Below are 18,467 nucleotides of genomic sequence, written 5' to 3'. Positions count from 1 at the left end.
ATGAGTCGCTAAAAAATTCAAACTTTCTAAAAATATTTAAGAACCCAGATTCCAACCACCTTAAAACCCCTTTGGCCTCCATATACTCTGTTGAAAAATTCAAACCTAAACCCAAAAAATCCAAAAAAATTCCAGAAAAACAATCTTAACTCAAAAATTTAAATCAAATTCTAAAAGACCAAAAATTTCATAAATCCAAGACCAAACCTAGAACACCAAAGTCGAATTCAACAACCCATGAACTTTAAAAAATTTTAAATTAACCTAACTCACTAACAGAAATTAAATCCCAGACAACTCAAAAATCCCAAACTTAGAATGATTTCTAAAAACCACCAGAAAGTCAACCCAGAACAAGAAACCAAAAACCAAAATAGTTTTAACTATTTTGCATTGCTTGATATTGCTTTTTGTATATGTTTGTCGTTTGCACCTTTTGTTTCTTGTCATAGGGTCTTTATATAGGAATTCAATCCCTTTCAATTTGGAAAAAGAATTTAACTAAATCTATGATTTGATTTTATGTATTTTTCCTTTTTCATGAAGATTGGGATCAAAGAAATCCCCAAAATCATTCAATCATTAAGTCTAATAATTTGCCATTTGATTTTCCCTTGCAAAATCCCATGATTTTCGAACTTTTTATTTCTTTCATTTTTTCTTTTTTTTTTTTTAACTTTGACCTTTGACTATTGACCAAAATAAAATCACAATTAAAATCCAAAATCAAACTAGAAACTAAAATTTAAATTTAAATCAAAGTTAAAATTAAAATCACTATTAAAATTATGGCCTTTTATCCCTTTGGGCCTAAAGTTTTCCAATCAACGCCCAATTTATTGTTGAAAGCCCATTTTAATTCTGACAAATTTTTTCAGACAAAATGGGGTGTCTACATAATTGTATTGAAGAAAAAAATTTTAAAAGATAACTTTGTTATTGGCAAATCTATCACCTAAGCTAATAACTAAAACTAATGAAAAACTAAAGAAAAGCAAAGGGAGAAGACATAAGAAGAATGGATGATGAACAAGTGGCCTTGCCTATTTATAGGTATAGGTTCGACCATAAGGGGTAAAGATACAAGAGTTTGACTTCTATCTAAATGCTAAAGGATGAAGTTTATCTTGATCTCCAAAGAGCTTTTACTGAATGGGAGTCTTTGTTCTTGAAGAAGTTTGGCCAAATATGCTTCTATGTAGTTCATTTTGGCCATTGATCAATCTTGAAATCCATCATGCTTCAATCTTCATCCTTTATTTGGCTAAGGTTGGATTACAAGATAAAGTGATTGAATTTAATCCAAATTATTTTAATTCAAATAACAAAAGTCCTTTTTTTGTCACAATTATTCAAAAGATACATAAAAGAGTCCTTCTTGCATGAAAACATCTTTGACTGAATAGGGTAGTGTCCATGTGAGCTTGAAATTACTTGAAGTCTTCTTGGAATTTGACTTAGTAGAATGGATATGGGAGATGAGAGTCCTTGTGCTTGCAAAACTTCTCCTCAGCATTATGGTTAAGCTTTTATGTAAGTCAAACACTTCAAATCTACTTGAATCTTGCTATAGCCAAATGTGAATGATATGGACGTGTCTTTATGCATGTAAACTCCTTCTTGGCCGCATGTATAGGTGGAATAAGTCAAAGAAGATTCAGCTATTATCTTTCTTGTATGGCTGAAAGTCATCTTGCATGCATGGATTGCAAGGGTTGCATGATTTCATAACTCATGGCCTTAAAACCTAAAAATCATGAAAACAACATTAACAATACCCAATTCAACCAAAATTTTAAATTTTTGCACCCACTTTGATATGTAAATTTATTACAATTTTAGGTGCTATCATATACCCCTACACTTAAATATTTGCTTGTTCTCAAGTAAAATTCTCAAATTAACAAAACTAAAAATTGTTTACATGCTTACAAAGTAAAAAATCACATAAATTTCCATTCATGTACTATTGCATAATACAAAGTCAATCATAAAGATAGATTCACAAGAAATTCCTTAAAAAACAAGCTTTCAGTATCATATGTGCTCCATACATATAAAATTTCTCAATCTTCAATTCATACATATCAGTCAAGTAAAAGAATACAAAACATCTCATCACATTTCAACTTAAAGATAGAGTAAACTTTATATGTTCACTTTCCCTTTCCCTTTCCCTTTCCAATAATGTTAAGTTTACATACTTGATTCAAGATCAAAAGGTTTAGGAAAAATGAATTTTCTTTTAGGCATAAAACCCTTAAATTACTTTCTTGGAATTTCTTGAAGTCAATGAAAGTTGAGAACTTTTTGAAACTTTTGAACTTTGAGGCATCACTTTATTTTTGGTTTTTTTTTTTCACTAAGCCATTTTTGGCTTGATTTGGGCTTTACCTTGCATTTTGTTGATTTTTTTTTATTCTTTGTGCCTCCCTTCCTCCCAAATACATAAAAACCGTATCCAAACTTGAGTAAGCTCATTTTGGGCTAGGGTAAAACAAAAAGAAGGTATAATATCAAAGAAAAAGGCTTTGGCTTATTATGTGTCTAAATAAACAAAGGTAAAGAAATATATAAAAAGGCTTAAAATAAAGGGTGCTAGGGATACATCAAAATGGTGGGTTTAAAAGAGGCTCAAATGGTCCAAAAAAAATCTAGATCATCTCTTGAGTCAAATACAGCCTAGGATTTCACCTCAAAGGTTGAGTAGGTGAATTTTAGAGTAATATTCATATCTTTAAACTTTTATGCAATTTTAACATCTCACAAATGTTCATAAGAATCATAGCATTTCATTGAAAGAGAATAAAGGCATATGCATAAAAATCATGTTCAAAGAAAAGCATACTTAAGAATTCCTTTCATTACTTCACCATACTTATAACTAACCTCATATTAATCTCAAGTTGATTTTTGAAAAATTTATGCAAAAATTATCTAAGTGAGCATAACCATGATTCTAGCATGTCAATTTGGTTTGAAAGCAAAAAATAAGCCAAGAATTTCAAAAGTCATTTTAAGTTCAAAAAGCATTTTTTCCCCTTCCCCCATACTTACTTCAAACAGTACATATTAATATGAATCACAAAAGTATAAGGGAAAAAAAATCAAAATTCTTTTTGTATGAAGTATCATCCTTGCATTCATTTTATCCCTACAAAATCAAACTTAAAACTTAAAACATAAAAGCACAAAACATAAATGTCCTAATAAAAATGAAAATAAAAAAAATATAAACCATTAAAGTAAAATTTAGGTTGCCTCCCAAGTAGTGCTGATTTTGGTTAAGCTTGACCATACCTAAATCTAACAAATCATCTCATCCCTTTAAGTGAGAGTTTACTGTGTTGCATATTTTTCTTTGGTATGACATAAATAGAATTAGGACTAAGAGGTGTACTAACTCTACTAGCTGGGATGACATAAATTAGACTAGAATTTAACATGGGTTTAGCATTGCTAAGGCTAAAAGTTACGAGTCTTACCAGGTGGACTGGGTTAGGAGGTTTAACAATTAAGTTTGTCTCCTTAAGTTTATCTTTTTCCTTCATTTTTGTTATTGCATGTACATCATCTTCATCCCTAATGATACCATACTCTCCAGATACAAATTGCATTCATTTGTCTTTAAATCTCATGGTAAGATCATAGTTATATACATCAATTAGGGCTTTAAAAGTCAAAATGAAGGGCTTTCCTGATTCCTGCTTTTTATATAGAGCTTGCAAGTGCATAGATCAAGTAATAAAGTGGAGTATTCGAAGTATTGTCTCCTCAAGGATTATAGAATGTAGTGTTGGTTAGTTCATAAGTACCAAAGGCGAAATGCTGAGATATTACATTTAAACAAATGAATATTCAAGGTTTTAGGGTTACAGGGTTTTAGTAAAGATTAAAAGTGATGTTTGGGTAGGGTTTTAAAATTCATCAATTATCATTTAGGAAGCAAAAATTAATGCCAACAACTAATCGTAAAGCCTAAACTCAAAAGATTGCAAAGTAAAGATTCAAAAGATTGTAGACAAAATGCCGAATTGCTTTGAAAGTAAATAAATGTTGTAGGAAAGAAATCAAAGATCAAGAAAGAACATATAATCGAATCTTGCAAAGAAAATAAAATAATATGGATCAATCTTGGTAAAAAGAATGCTTTGCTGAAATTAAAGAAAATAAGAACAAGATTTTACAAATAAGAAAACAAGAAAAAAAATCTTTGAATGAAAACACTTTTTAATTAAAAAAAAGATTTAAAAAATAAGAACTTGGTAATTGGCAAATCTATCACCTAAGCCAATACCTTAACTAAAAAGAAATAAATAACTAAGAAACTAAAAGAAAGAACAAAAGTAAAAAGATGGATGATAAAACAAGTGAATGGCCTTGCCTATTTATAGACATAGGTTCAGCCAATGGGGATAAGTGTACAAGAAATTGAATTTGATTCAAATGCTAAATGATAATCCTATCTTAATCTTTAAAAAGTCTTAGCTAAACATGGTCTTTTCCTTCTTGGAGAGTTAGGCTAAATAGGGGGTCTTAGGTAGCAATCTTGGATTTTAATCTTTGTAACATTCAATTTTGATTCAAACTCCTTCACGTGATAGACTAAGGATTGGGATTTTAAGAATAATTTGATTTTGCATCAATCTTTATAATTATCTTGCATATCTTTTGCTTTTTCAAAACTTTTTATTGGAAAAGCTTAGAAGTCCATCATGAGCACAAATCACTATTGGCCGAACAGAAGAGTCATTGGTGTCTTGAAATTTATCAATGTTAAGCAAAATAGTCCCTGTTGGATAAAATCTTCTTTGGTTGAATGGATTAAGCTTGTAGAGTCCATGGTCTTGTAACTTCTCTTTCTCCCTTGTATGGCTGAATATGATAGAGTCTAAGTGCAAGTCATTCTTTTCATGGCTAAGCAAAAAAAGCATGCTTGTCTTAAAATTTTACCTTGGTTGAATGAATTGTGAGCCAAATGGGCTTGTGCATGCTTGAATTTGGACCAATAGTGGGTGGCATTGTTTGTGCATGGTTGGGTTGAATGTGAGCTTTTCACGATTACATACATGGCTTGCATGTAAATGAATCTTATGTTTAAAAACCTAAAGCCATCAAAATAGCATGAAAAGCACCAAAAATCATCCAAAATTTTACATTTTAGTACCATTTTAATATATAAAAACTGTATATGTTTTGGTGTTGTCACACCCCCATACTTGATTCTTTACTTATCTTTAAGCAAAACCTCAAATCAACGAAACTAAAAAACATCATAACCATCCTCAAAGTAAAAAATTGTACAAAACTCTTTAACATCTACTATCGCATAATACAAAGTTAATAATAAAATAGTCATAAGAATGTCTTTCAAAAGCAAGCTTTCAATTACTTATGCTAATCATACATACAAAGCTGCTCTATCTTTAAATTATGCATACAACTCAAACAAATAGAATGTAAAACACCTTATCACATTTCAATTTAAAGATAGAATAAGGTTCATATGTTCATTTTTCCCATCCCTCTCCACTAATGTTAGACTTATATATTCAACTCAAGATCAAAAAGTCTTTTTGGCTTATAATGTAAGGCTTGGGTCAAGGTAGGAAAAAGAACATTTTTAGGTTTAAAATCCTAATCTTACTTTTTCTTTAAACTTTTTAGACTTTGAATTAATTATGAGTTATTTTTTAGACTCTGACTTGTAAGGCATTCTTTATTGCTTTGTATTTTTTATATTTTTTGGAATGATAGCCATTTTTGGCTTTATTAGGTTTTGCCTTTGCTTTTGTTGATTTTCATGCTTTCCTTGTACCTTTATTCCTCTCAAATACAAAAATATCTTTATGATAAACAAGTAAGCATAGTGGGTTAGGATAAAAAAAAAAGGATAATAATCAAAGAAAAAGCTTATTAGGCTTGTAATGTGGTCAACTAAACGAAGAAAATGATTAATATAAAGGCTCAAAATAAGGGATGCATGATCATAAGATGGGCTTGAAAAAGGCTAAAATAGTCGAAAGAATCATATTCAAAGTTAAGACATGCTCAAGAATTCTTTCAAGTTTCACTATGTCCATACTTGAACTCCATATCATACTTTAGTCATTCAAAAGAATATATATAATTTCCAACTAAGTGAATATCATAACGAAGTTTAGTAAGTCAATTTGGTTTTAAAAGCAATGATGAGTTAAAATAAAAAAATTTTCTTTTTCCCCTACATTTAAATGGAACCATATTTCAAGAAACTCATAGGAAAAAGAAATACTCCCCATAATTCTTTAAGACTGAATATCCATGATTTGTCCTCATTGCTTGTCTTCATTCATAAAAAAAAAAAAAAAAACTCAAACAAAAATATTAAAACATACTTGTCCTAAAAAAATTGAAATAAATCAAGAAATCATAACACTTAAAGTAGAATTCAGGTTGCCTCACAAGCAGTACTAGTTTTGGTCAAGCTTGACCATCCCTATATCTATGTAGAATCCTTTCATTCCTTAGGAAGGACTTTTCCTTGTTACCTCATTCTTTGTGGTATAACATAAACAAACTTAGTGTGAGAAGGTCGGCTAACTTTCTTAGTAGGGATTACATAAACTAAGCTTGAGTTTTTAGAAAGGTTGACAATATTGGAGCTAGGGTTTTCTAAGTTTTTTAGAAGCTCAGGAAGCTTTACTAAAAGGTTAGACTTTTTTAGGGGTTTCTTAAATTCTCTAACTATGCTAACACCTTTTTCATGTCTTATCACATCATACCCTATGATACAAATTGCATTTTCTTATGTTTGAACCTAAGGGTAATGCTAGCCTCATATACATTTTTTTGCAGTGAACAAGAATGGTCTACCTAAAAATAAGGGACCTTGATCATCCTCCATGTCTAAAACAACAAAATCCACAGGGAAAAAATATTTTTCAACTTTCACTAAGACATTTTTCAGCATCCTTTATGGTAACTTAGCAAATTGATCAACAAACATAATGTTGAATGTAGGAAGGAGGTTTCAGTTCTCCATAACCTAGCTGCACAAAAACATTTGTAGGCATTAAATTTATGTTAGAACCAAAAGCACAATGAGCATTAAAGAATTTCAATTTTATAATCATGTAAAGTATAGTAAAACTCTTTTGATTTTTAAACTTTTTAGGTAAGAGTTGTTGAAGCTTAGGGCTGCACTCATCTAAGAATGCAGTTTTTTTTAGCTCCTTGAGCAGCTTTTTTGGAATAGGCCTTAGGGTAGGTAGGTTAACATTAAAACATTTGCCTATACATTCTAGCAGTCATCATTGGTCTTTATTGAACTTTCTTTTAAATTTTTTTCTTTTTTTTCTTTTTCTTATTCTTCAAGATCTTCTTCTTAAAGATCTTCTCCTATCATTACCCCTTGTCCTTAGTTATTTTGTGCAACTGCATCTTAAGCTATCTCTTTAGGTGAAATGTTTTTTTACTAATGCTTTCCCTACTTGTAGCCGTATTTATCCTTCTTTAAGAAACCCTTCAATGTATTATTCTGGATCTTTTTCATAGTCCATCTCAACATTTTCTTCCTCAAGGTCCTCTTCATAGGTTTCAATATCTTCAAGGCCTTCAAACGCTATGAGGTCAAAACTCTCCAAGATTTTTGTACCAAGTCTTAAAAGCCTTTCATCTTCCAAAATACCTTTCTTTTACATAAAATCCACTTCAGGTTATCTTACAAAGCTAGGTAGGTTAACAATTATGGGTTCATCATCTTTCTTATCAAAATCATCCATCCTAACATCCCCCAAAGAATATATTGCATTGCATTCCTTCTTACCTTGTCTTTTTAGGTTAGTTTCAATGTTACTAGGTAGAGTACCTATTGGGTGATTTGCTATGGCTTGGACAAGTTGACTTAAAGGTAGGGTTTTTTTCTTAAGGTAGGTTATAGTTTAGTGGATTGGGGTGGTAATTGTTGATTTGGTTGTTGGTGGCTCATGGTTTGGTTGATTCCAAGAAAAGTTATGGTGGTTTTGACAACCAAGATTGTAGGTATTGCTATGGGGATTATTGTTTGATTTCTTTTGTTAGATGCAGTAGATAGATTTTACCCTATATTGGCATCTTTTTAAGGAATGGGGACCTTCACATATGTTACAGGATATAAAGGGGCTTTGTATGGCATTAATAGGGTTAGCTTGTGTTTGGTTTCTTATGGCTTTAATCTTTTTTGTAAAGGTAGCCAATAGAGAGTTAATAGAAGTAATAACATCAAATTCAAATAAATTAGCATATTTTTTATTGACTTTGCTTTCCATGCCTCACTAGTAATTATTAGTAGCCATCCCTTTTATTAACTCATTGGCCTTTTCAGGGTCTTGCTCATTATAGCCCTGACCAGTAGTTAAATCTAGGGTGGTTCTCATAAGTGCTGTGAGACCATTGTAAAATATCTGAATTTGGAGCCATTAGGGTAAATCATGATGTGTGCATTTTCTAAGTAATTCTTTAAATCTCTTCCATCCATTATATAAGGTTTCACCATCAGTTGCAAAAAAGTGGTGATCTTATTCCTTAACTTTGAGTATTTGCTGGTGGAAAAAACTTTGCCATAAATTTTTAATTTATATCATCCTATATTGTAATTGAACCTGGTCATAAAGAAGACAGCCAAGTTTTCACTTTGTCCTTAAGAGAAAAAGAAAACAATCTTAGTCTAATAGCCTTATCAGAAATGCCATTGTAATGAAAAGTATCACAAAGTTTAAGAAAATTAGAAAAATGTCGATTTAGATCATCACTTGGTAGTCTTCCAAACTACAAAAAAGTTTGGACCATTTGTATAATTGAAGGCTTTATCTCGAAGTTAATGGCTTGAATAGCTAGCCTTTAGATAGATGGCTGAAAACCATCTACATTAGAAACTGCATAGTCTATCAAAGTTCTTTATCCTTCATTATTTGCATTCACCATAGGAGTAGCTACTAGTGGTGTTTATTACTCTTTTCTTCTCCTTCTAAAAGTTCTCTCTATCTTTTGATCAACTCGACCTAAGTCAACACTTTTAATTCTGTGCATGCAAATAAGAAAAAATCAAAGAAAAATAAAAGAAAAATAAAAAAAAAGTAACAAAAAAAGTTTAGATTATAGGAGCTTAGGAATTCTTTATTGATATAGTGAACATGACTATAATCCCCAACAATGGTGCCAAAAACTTGATTGTTGCTTTTTATATAGAGCCTACAAGTGCATAAATCATGTAATAGAGTGGAGTATTCCAAGTATCATCTTCTTAGTGATTATAGAATGTAGTGTTGGGTAGTTCATAAGTACTAAAGGCAAAAGGATGAGATCCTATATTTAAACAAATGAATATTTAAGGTTTTCGGGTTACAAGGTTTCAGTAAAGATTAAAAGCAATGTGTAGACAGGGTTTTAAAGTTCACCAATTGTAACTTGGGAAGTAAAGATTAATGCCAAAAACTAATCGTACAGGGGAAACTCAAAAGATTACAAAGTAAAAATTTAAAATATTGTAGGCAAGATGCTGAATTGTTTTGAAAGTAAATAAATGTTGTAGAAAAGAAATTAAAGATCAAGAAAAAACATAGTTAAATCTTGCAAAAAAATAAAAAAATTTCTATCAATCTTGGTAAAAAGAATGCTTTCCCAAAATTAAAGAAAATAAGAAAAAGATTTTACAAACAAGAAAAGAAATCTTTGAATGAAAACACTTCTTAATTGCAAAAGATATAAAAAACAAGAACTTGGTAATTGGAAAATTTGTCACCTAAGCCAATACATTAGCTAAAAAGAAATAAAAAACTAAGAAACTAAAAGAAAGAAGAAAAGTGAGGAGAGAGCTAATTAAACAAGTGAATGGCCTTGCTTATTTATAGGCATACATTTGGCCAAAGAGGATAAGTGTACAAGAAATTGAATTTGATTCAAATGCTAAAGGATAATCCTCTCTTCATCTTTGAAAAGTCCTAGCCAAACATGGTCTTTTCCTTCTTAGAGAGTTTGGCTGAATGTGGGGATCTTAAAAAGTAATCTTGGCCTTTAATCTTTGTAGCATTCAATCTTGATTCAAACTCTGGCTAAAGCTTGGGATTTCAAGAATAATTTGATTTTTCATCAATTATCTTGATAATTATCTTACATATCTCTTGCTTTATCAAGACTCTTCATTGGATGTGCTAAAGAGTCCATCATGAGCATAATCACTTTTGGTCGAGTACAGGAAAGTTCTTGGTGTCTTGAAATTTTTTGATGCTAAGCAAAAGAGTCCTCCTTGGATAAAATGTTATTTGGCCAAATGGATTGAGCTTGTAAGGTCGATGGTCTTGCAACTTCTCCTTCTCCCTTGTATGGTCGAATGTGATAGAGTTTAAGTGTAAGTCATTCTTTTCATAGCTAAGTAAAGAAAGCATGCTTGTCTCAAAATTTCACCTTGGCCAAATGGATTGGGAGCCAAGTGGGCTTGTGCATGCTTGAATTTGGACCAATAGTGGGCGGCATTGTGCTTGCATGGTTGGGCCAAATGTGAGCTTTCCATGATTACATGCATGGCTTACATAAAAATGAATCTTGTGCTTGGAAAACCTAAAGCCATAAAAATGGCATTATAGACACCTATTTGTGTTCGGGCCCAATTAGGCCCATTGATGTCCAAGCCCGATTGGGCTCATTGACGTCCAGGCCTAATTAGGCCCATTTATGTCTGGGCCCAATTAGGCCTATCCTTGCCCGGGTCCAATTAGATAGTTTTTTTTAAGTTGTTATTATTACATTATATTATTATTATCATTATTATTATATTATATTATATTATATTATTTTATTTTTATTTTTATTTTTTTGTTTTTGTTTTTATTTTTTTGTGTTCCTCTTTTTTTATTCTTCTTTCCTTTATGATCCAATTTGCACATGGACGATAGCAGAGAGAATCAGAATCAAAATCCTTGGTCAAAGTTTTAATTGTAAATTAGATTGCTAAAATTTTAGACCAAAAATCACGTTGGATAGAATGCAATCCTAGGATTTAAACCTAGGATTGATTTTGTTTGTTTCCTAAAATCATTCATAAGGTTGCCTATAAATTGGACTAATTTTACAAAGGGAAGACACAGAAAAATTTTGAGGAAAAAGGTCTAAAAAAATTCTAGCAGTAAAAGTTTCTAGAATTTAGAAGTCAGGATTTAGGGTTTAATTCCTAGTTCTGGGTGTGATTCTAGGTTTCTGGAGTTGAATTTAAGATTACAAAAGGTTTTGGAAAGGATTTAGAGCTTTTTGGGATTTTCTAGGATTTTTCTAGGTTTTTCTAGGTTTTTCTAGGTTTGGATGAGTTTTTCGATGAAGATTTGAATTTTTTAGTGGATTTTTTAGCGAGAGTTTAAAGTTTTCAGCGAGATTCCGATGAGATTCTAGAATCCGATAAGTTTTTCAAAAACTAGTGAGTTTTTTAGTATTTAGTTGAATTTTTCGATGACATCCCCAGAAATCGATAAGATTCTCAGTTTTCAGTTGAATTTGTCGATGGGTTCTTAGGAGAATTCTAGAGAGAAGGTAGAGCTTTTTGGGCTAGAGAGAGAAAGGGAGAGGCTTCTGAGTAGAAAGGCATTGGACCTGACTTATATACTACCTCTACATGACGTTGTTTTGATTGCTTAAGATCCACGTGAACCCAAATCAGGATCCACACACTAACCTTGGTACCGACCTGACCCGATCGCAGGTTTTTTTTTCATTTTATTTTTATTTTTTGATTTCATTTTGATTTTATTTTATTTCTAACCCATTTTATTTTTTTTTTATTTTTTTTTTACATATATTTTTCTGGCTTTAATTTAAGAAAAAGGGTTAGTATTGCCATTTTGTTTCTAAAAGTATAAAAATAATTTTCAAAATAATAAAAAATAAATTAAAAAATCTTTTTAATAAAAAAAAGAAAAAAAGGTCTTTTCAAATAAACAAAAATATTTTTACCCTCTAAACTATTAGAGGATTGCTTTGAAGTAAGCCCTACCAAACTATTGGGAGGCTTTACTATTTTTTCTAAAATAAAAATTAATAAATCCGACAACGAAGCCTCTTCAGAGTGGGACATTAGTTCCATGAATACTCCTAAGGTGAGAGAATTATCTTAAATTGCTACCAAATTATTAGGACAATTTTTTGGTTAATTTTTAATATTAAATTATTTGGTAAATCATAAAAATGATCAAGGCTTGGATAATTTGAAATCAAATTGGTACCATCATTTGGATGGGCGTTGTAGAGGTGCTACAACCTTCCTTATGCGTAACCGACTCCTGAACCTAACATCCGTTTTGCAGGTCAAATTCAATCAGGTAGCCAATCACACCTAAACAAAAAAAGATTTGTGGCGACTCCTTTCATCCATGTCTAGCGGTAGGTCCACATATCTATACATTATGATAACTTGGCAACTCCACTGGGGATATTAAGAGTCAAGCCAGTAAATGATTTCTTATTATCCAAGCTTTGCTTAATAAGTTTGAAATTATTTTATTCCCTTTTATTGCTTATTTTCCTTTTTATTGTGTATACCTGCTTACTTTTTATTGCTTATATTTGCCTAATTATTTATTTAGTGTATATATCTATCATTCATTTGCATGTGCATAACATAAGCCCTTCACTCGGACCCTACCTTTAGGAGAGAGTGAAGTACCTATGCTCTCGTGAGATTTCATGTCTCTACATGAGCCTGGGAAACACTCTCACTCAGATTGAATCCTTTCCGCTTGAAGCTTATAATGGGCAAGGATTAGGGTGCCTTACTAGTCTGTGATGGACGATGATGTAGGGAACAATTTAGGAACCTCTTAGAAATAACCTAAACCACATATAATTAATTTTAGAAGCTTAACTATAGATAGAGCCTTATTCTCCCACCTTTTATAGTTAACCCAAAATCCAAGGTCATGCTATTATTTTACTTGCTATATGGTGTTTCTTACTTATTTTATTATAGTGACTAACTAATTTCTTTATTTTTTTTTATTTATTCTCCTTTTGTACATCATAAACATGTTTACAAATTGCATAGTGTTCTTGCCCTAAAAGTTGTTTCAACAAAAGCTTTCATGGATTCCACAAAACGTCAGGTTTGCGCCTTATCTATGCTTTTCAAATGTGACTCAGCTACAGATGTGAAGTTAGAATCATAAAAGAAGCAACGAGAAGAAAGAGATTACTTACCATCAAGTTATGTCTCTACACTATTAAGGGAAGTTCACCTATTCCTCAAACAGAATGATTTGAAAAACCTATCAGACAAATGAAATGGTATGACCCCTTCAGGTTATGGGGCTTTTTATGAGAAGTTTGGGCATATTACATATATCTTATCAGTAGAGGTTGACCACTCACTTATCAAGGTGATGGTATAATTTTGGGATCCTTCCTACTGATGTTTCATCTTTAATGAGGTTGATCTAGTACCAACAATAGAGGAGTACTCAACTCTAGTGGGTATGCATCTACTGTATCCAAATAGAATATACATGAACAAATACAAATTAGAAAGTCACAGGAAGTTGGGTTAGATCTTAAGAGTGGGAAAGAAGGTCATAGATTTATACATATGAGAGAAAGGAGATCACAAGGGTATTCTATGAGAGGTTCTCCGAGATTTCATTATCAAACATCCAGATGATGATAATAGGATAAGCATGTTTGCTCTTACTATATATGGGTTGGTCATTTTTCCTAAAGTCTTAGGCCATATCGAGATAGAAGTGGTGGATTTATTTGAGCAAATTGAAAGGGGGTCTAATCTTGACTAGCTATCTTGGTAGAAACCATCAAATCTTTGAATTTTTATAAGCAAAATGATAAAGCACGTTTCATGGGCTGTATACCCTTATTATATATATGGATGAAAAGGCATTTCGAATGCAAGAAAAGTGCTTTTACCAGACTTTATTTCTATATTCAGAGTCCGATTAGGGAGTTCTGTCAGAGCATTTAGCCAAAAGTAAATACTCAAAATGAGTGGAAGTATCTGCTACAAAGGCTCACAACTGGTCAGGTAAAATGGTTAGCTCCATGGATGAACAAGGAACCTATGTTGTATCAATGTAGAAAGGAGACAAGGGTTCCATTTTTTAGTCTATGGAGGTCAACGAGTTATGCACCATTAATGGTAAGGAAACAACATGGATCCGAGCAGTTTACTCATATAACCTACAAACTTAGCTAGTTTGAATGTTCATATGGGGAGCCTAAAATTTTTTAGAAGATTGATAGCATGATTAAGGCTTGAAAGAAGACCAAAAGAGTCGACTTAGGGCCATTCACTGATAGAGTCACTCAGGGTTATCTGATTTATAGAAATAATAGGGGTCAAGAGATTACATTTATGCTTTAGGATCATCATTTGCTAGTGGGCCAAGAGTCAGACAATAAAATTTCAGAGTTAGAACATGAAATAGAGAAGGAGAAACTGAAGTAAGAAATTTTGAAGCTACAGAAAGAAAAGGACCAGTGGCAAAAGAAAGCTGAAAAATTAGAAATCCAAGTCTATAGGATTTTTAAAGAATACAGCAAGGCTAAAAAAGTTGTTAGAGAATGAGATGATACCCTTAAAGAGCTAAAGAAGCTATGACAAGAACATAACAGGTGCGTATATAGGTGTAGGCCAAAGAAATAAACAATACAGATATGGCTCGTGAAAATGAAAAGTTGAAAAAAGAGCATGCCCAAATAACAGATGACTTTGTGAAAGTTAAGTAGAAGAATCAAAAGCTTACAAATTACATTTTGACTTTGACATTAAAGTTGAATGAATAAAAAAATCATGTCAAAACCCTCATGGAAAGGCACAGAGAGTTATCCTATTAGGTGTGGTGTGACAAAAGAAAAGGGTTAGGAAGACAAAGATACATAGAGCACCTCACAGCTCAGATAGGTAAGGTGCGATCAAAGTAGGTGAAATGACAAAAAAGGTTGAGGCACTGAAAGCTTTAGTTACACTAGCAGAAGAGCATGGGTAGAGGTTATTAAACTTCATTAAGGAGGCTAAAGATCAGTATAAGCAAGTTAGGCATTTTTATAGAGGGACAGTATTAGATTTGATGTAAACAGACTCTTATGGAATAAATGAAAGTTTTCTTTTGTTGAATTTCTTTTAAGGGGTAAATATTTTCTTTTCTTTTTCATGTATTGCATCACAATCATTCATTCATTCATAGAATCATTATTGATTTTTAATTGTTGTACTAAGGTGCAAGAATAGCTACACATCCATACAATACTCGGGCTCGAGCAAGAATGATGGAACATGACAATATAAGTCACCTTAAAAGGATAGAAAAAGCTTAAGAGGCACTAAAGGGAAAGTTAAGCAAGATTCTGGAAGCCTTAGAAAAAACAAATAGAGGAAAATCGATGAAAAAAGATACTTCACAAGAAGCTACTGAATCAGCATATCCTCCAGGCTTTGACCCATAATAAACTCAAACTACCCTAATATTCCAACCTCAACAAACAGCTTTTCCAAAATACAACTACTCGGGAATGACTTATGCATCTAGTTATGAAAATGTCCAAAGTTATGATAATCTTATTTTTGTTAAAAAGATAGCTGAACCCATTCAGCTCCCTACTTTGGATGATACAAAGCAGAAAAAGAAGCTACAGACAGCTATGCCCTTAGAGAATTCTAAAACTGATTAGGTAATGAACAAGCTTGAAAAAAGATTATGGGCTATGGAAAGAACTAACTTTTATAGATCCATGGATGCAGTGGGACTTTGCCTAGTACCAGATATGGTGATACCACCTAAGTTTAAAGTATTATAGTTTGAGAAGTATGACAGTACTAAGTGTCTTATCACACATATCACCATATACTATCATAAAATGATGGCACACGCTAGTAATGAGAAATTGTTTATACATGTGTTTCAAGATAGCTTAACTGGATCTACAGCAAGGTAATATGTTCAATTAGATAGGACCCATATAAAGACATGGAAAGATCTGACCTGATCTTTTATTAACCATTATCGTCATATCATTGACATGGCACCTGACCGTCTTTTCTTGCAAATAATAGAAAAAAAGGCATCTGAAATCCTTTAAGTAATACACCTGAAGGTGGTGGGATGTAGCTATCTAAATACAACCTCTTTGATGAAAAAAAAAAACTACGGTATTATTTGTGAGCACTCTAAAGTCACCTTATTATGAGAGGATGATCCAAAATACAACTAAAAATTTTGTTGATATGGTGATTTCATGAGAGATCATAAAAAATGCCATAAAAAATGGTAAGCTTGAAAAAGGTAAATCTTCTAAAAGAATGTTTAAGAAGAAAGAAAATAAAACTCAAGCTATGAGTCTTGAAGGGCAGCAATTTAAAAACTACTCTCGGTCTATCTACCCTACATACCACTACATGGTGAACCATACTTTCGTATCTCCTTACCAATCAACCACTCGACCATCTTATCCATCTTCACCAAGATCCCTTGCTCATCCAATCAGCACTACAAGTAATACCAAAAAACCAAGAACTAGGGAAAGACCCACATTTGATCTTATACCCATAAGCTACATTGAGCTATACCAAGAACTTTACAAGAACCACATAATTGCTTATATCCCTGCTAAATAGCTTGAACCTCCTTATCTTAAATGATATGATTTCAATGCTCACTGTGACTGCCATTTTAGAGTAACAGGGCATTCTACTAAAAATTATGTCTCTTTCAAGTATAAGGTATAAAGTCTGATCAAAAAAAGATTGATAAGCTTTAACATTAGTAGAAATTCAGCACCCAATGTCAGCGAGAATCCCCTACCCAATCAATGTTCTGGATGTGGGTAAAAACATGTGAAAAAAAAAGTAGATGAGCTTAAGATACCATTTAACTAGCTATATGAAGCCCTATCTAAAGTTAGGATGATACAACTAATAGCTCCATGCACTTATATGTGAAGAGGCATCCTAAATCAAATATGTAAGTATCATAACGGGGCACTAGAACACTCAATTAACATTTGCAAGAAATTTTTTGGTAAAGTTCAGAAGCTGATGGACTCTTACCAAATAGAGTTATATGAAGAGTCAAGAGCCTCAAAAGACATTAGGGTGGCTATGACAGATAGATGGGTGCCAAAACCAATCATCATAGGTTATAAAGAAAAGACACAATCAGTTGGGAATAAGGTTATCCCCAAACCAGTAGCTTTCAAAGTTCCATACCCAATCCCTTACAAAGATAAAAAAGTAGTACTACAGAGGTATGACTATGAGGTGACGACTCAGGGGTAACAAAAGGGTATGCCAAAATCTAAATATGCCAACATAATAGGAGTAGAGGGCATAACTAGAAGTGAAAGATGTTATACTCTAGAGACTTTAAAGAAAATAAGAAAAGAAAAGGAGAAGCAAACTGAGCCAGAGATTTTAAAGAAAGATGTTTCAAAGTTTGTACCTAAAAAAAAAGCCTGTGAGTTCTTAAAGCTAGTTAAGTATAGCGAATATTTTGTAGTGAAGCAACAGAATAAGATGCCAGCTAGAATTTCTCTACTATCACTTCTCTTAAATTATGAACCACATCGTAATGCCCTATTAAAGGTATTGAATTAGGCTTATGTGGCCCATAATGTATTCGTAGAGTATGTGAATCACTTGGCGAGGAATTTAGTGGTGCCACATCATATCTCTTTTATCGATGATGAGATTCTGCCTGAAGATGGAATGAGCACTAAGGCATTACACATCACTATTAAATGTAAAAGCCATATAGTAGCTAAGGTCCTTATTAATAATGGATCAGCTATTAATGTCATGATTATGTCCATTTAGCCAAGTTGCCCTTTGATATGTCCCATATCCAAAACAATCATATGGTGGTTTGAGCATTTGATGGGACTAAACGATAAGTCTTGAGAGACGTTGAGCTGCCTATGCAAATTAGTCCATATGTTTTCAATATAAAATTTTAAGTCATTGATATCTCCCTATCATACAGTTGCTTATTGAGAAGGTTATGGATCCACAAAGTGGGTGCCATCCCTTTCTTATTGCATCAAAAGATCAAATTTAATGTAAAAGGATAGCTTATGATTGTGGCTAGGGAAGAAGACTTATTAGTGACCCAACCCATAAATGCCCCATATGTAGAAGTGGCAGAAGAATCATTAGAATGCTTTTACTGGCCTTTTGAACCTATTAATGCAGTGGGTAAAGGACTTAAATTTAGCCAGATTGTGATCAATCATATGGTTAATAAAGGTTAGAGTATTGGGTTTTATTTGGACAAGAAACTTCAAAGGAAGAGAGAGTTCTCGAAACTTAAAGACAATAGTGGTAAAGTAAGACTAGGTTATGAGATGGAGAAAGTACCAAGCCACAGTAAGAAGGCAAAGAAAAAACTAATGGTTGTTCCTCGTTTAAGTGAGACTTTTATTCTTAGAGGATACATGTACCTAAGAGTTAAAGAGAATGCAAAAGAAGA

The 18,467-nt window shown here is 32.3% G+C and overlaps 1 non-coding gene across 1 annotated transcript; it reads left to right on the top strand.

Annotated features, from left to right (window-relative positions):
• The first annotated feature begins 8,445 nt into the window (after positions 1-8,445).
• Positions 8,446-8,551, top strand: LOC149516805 (small nucleolar RNA R71). Its single transcript, XR_016345448.1, has one exon. It is a non-coding gene; the product is annotated as a small nucleolar RNA R71 (small nucleolar RNA).
• Positions 8,552-18,467: the final 9,916 nt, after the last annotated feature.

The sequence above is a fragment of the Durio zibethinus genome, chromosome 9, assembly GCF_047325235.1.
Source record: "Durio zibethinus cultivar Kanyao isolate XHJ-2024 chromosome 9, ASM4732523v1, whole genome shotgun sequence".
Lineage (NCBI taxonomy): Eukaryota > Viridiplantae > Streptophyta > Magnoliopsida > Malvales > Malvaceae > Durio > Durio zibethinus.
The sequence above is the reverse complement of the archived record's forward strand: the minus strand, read 5'-3'. Positions and strand labels throughout refer to the sequence as shown.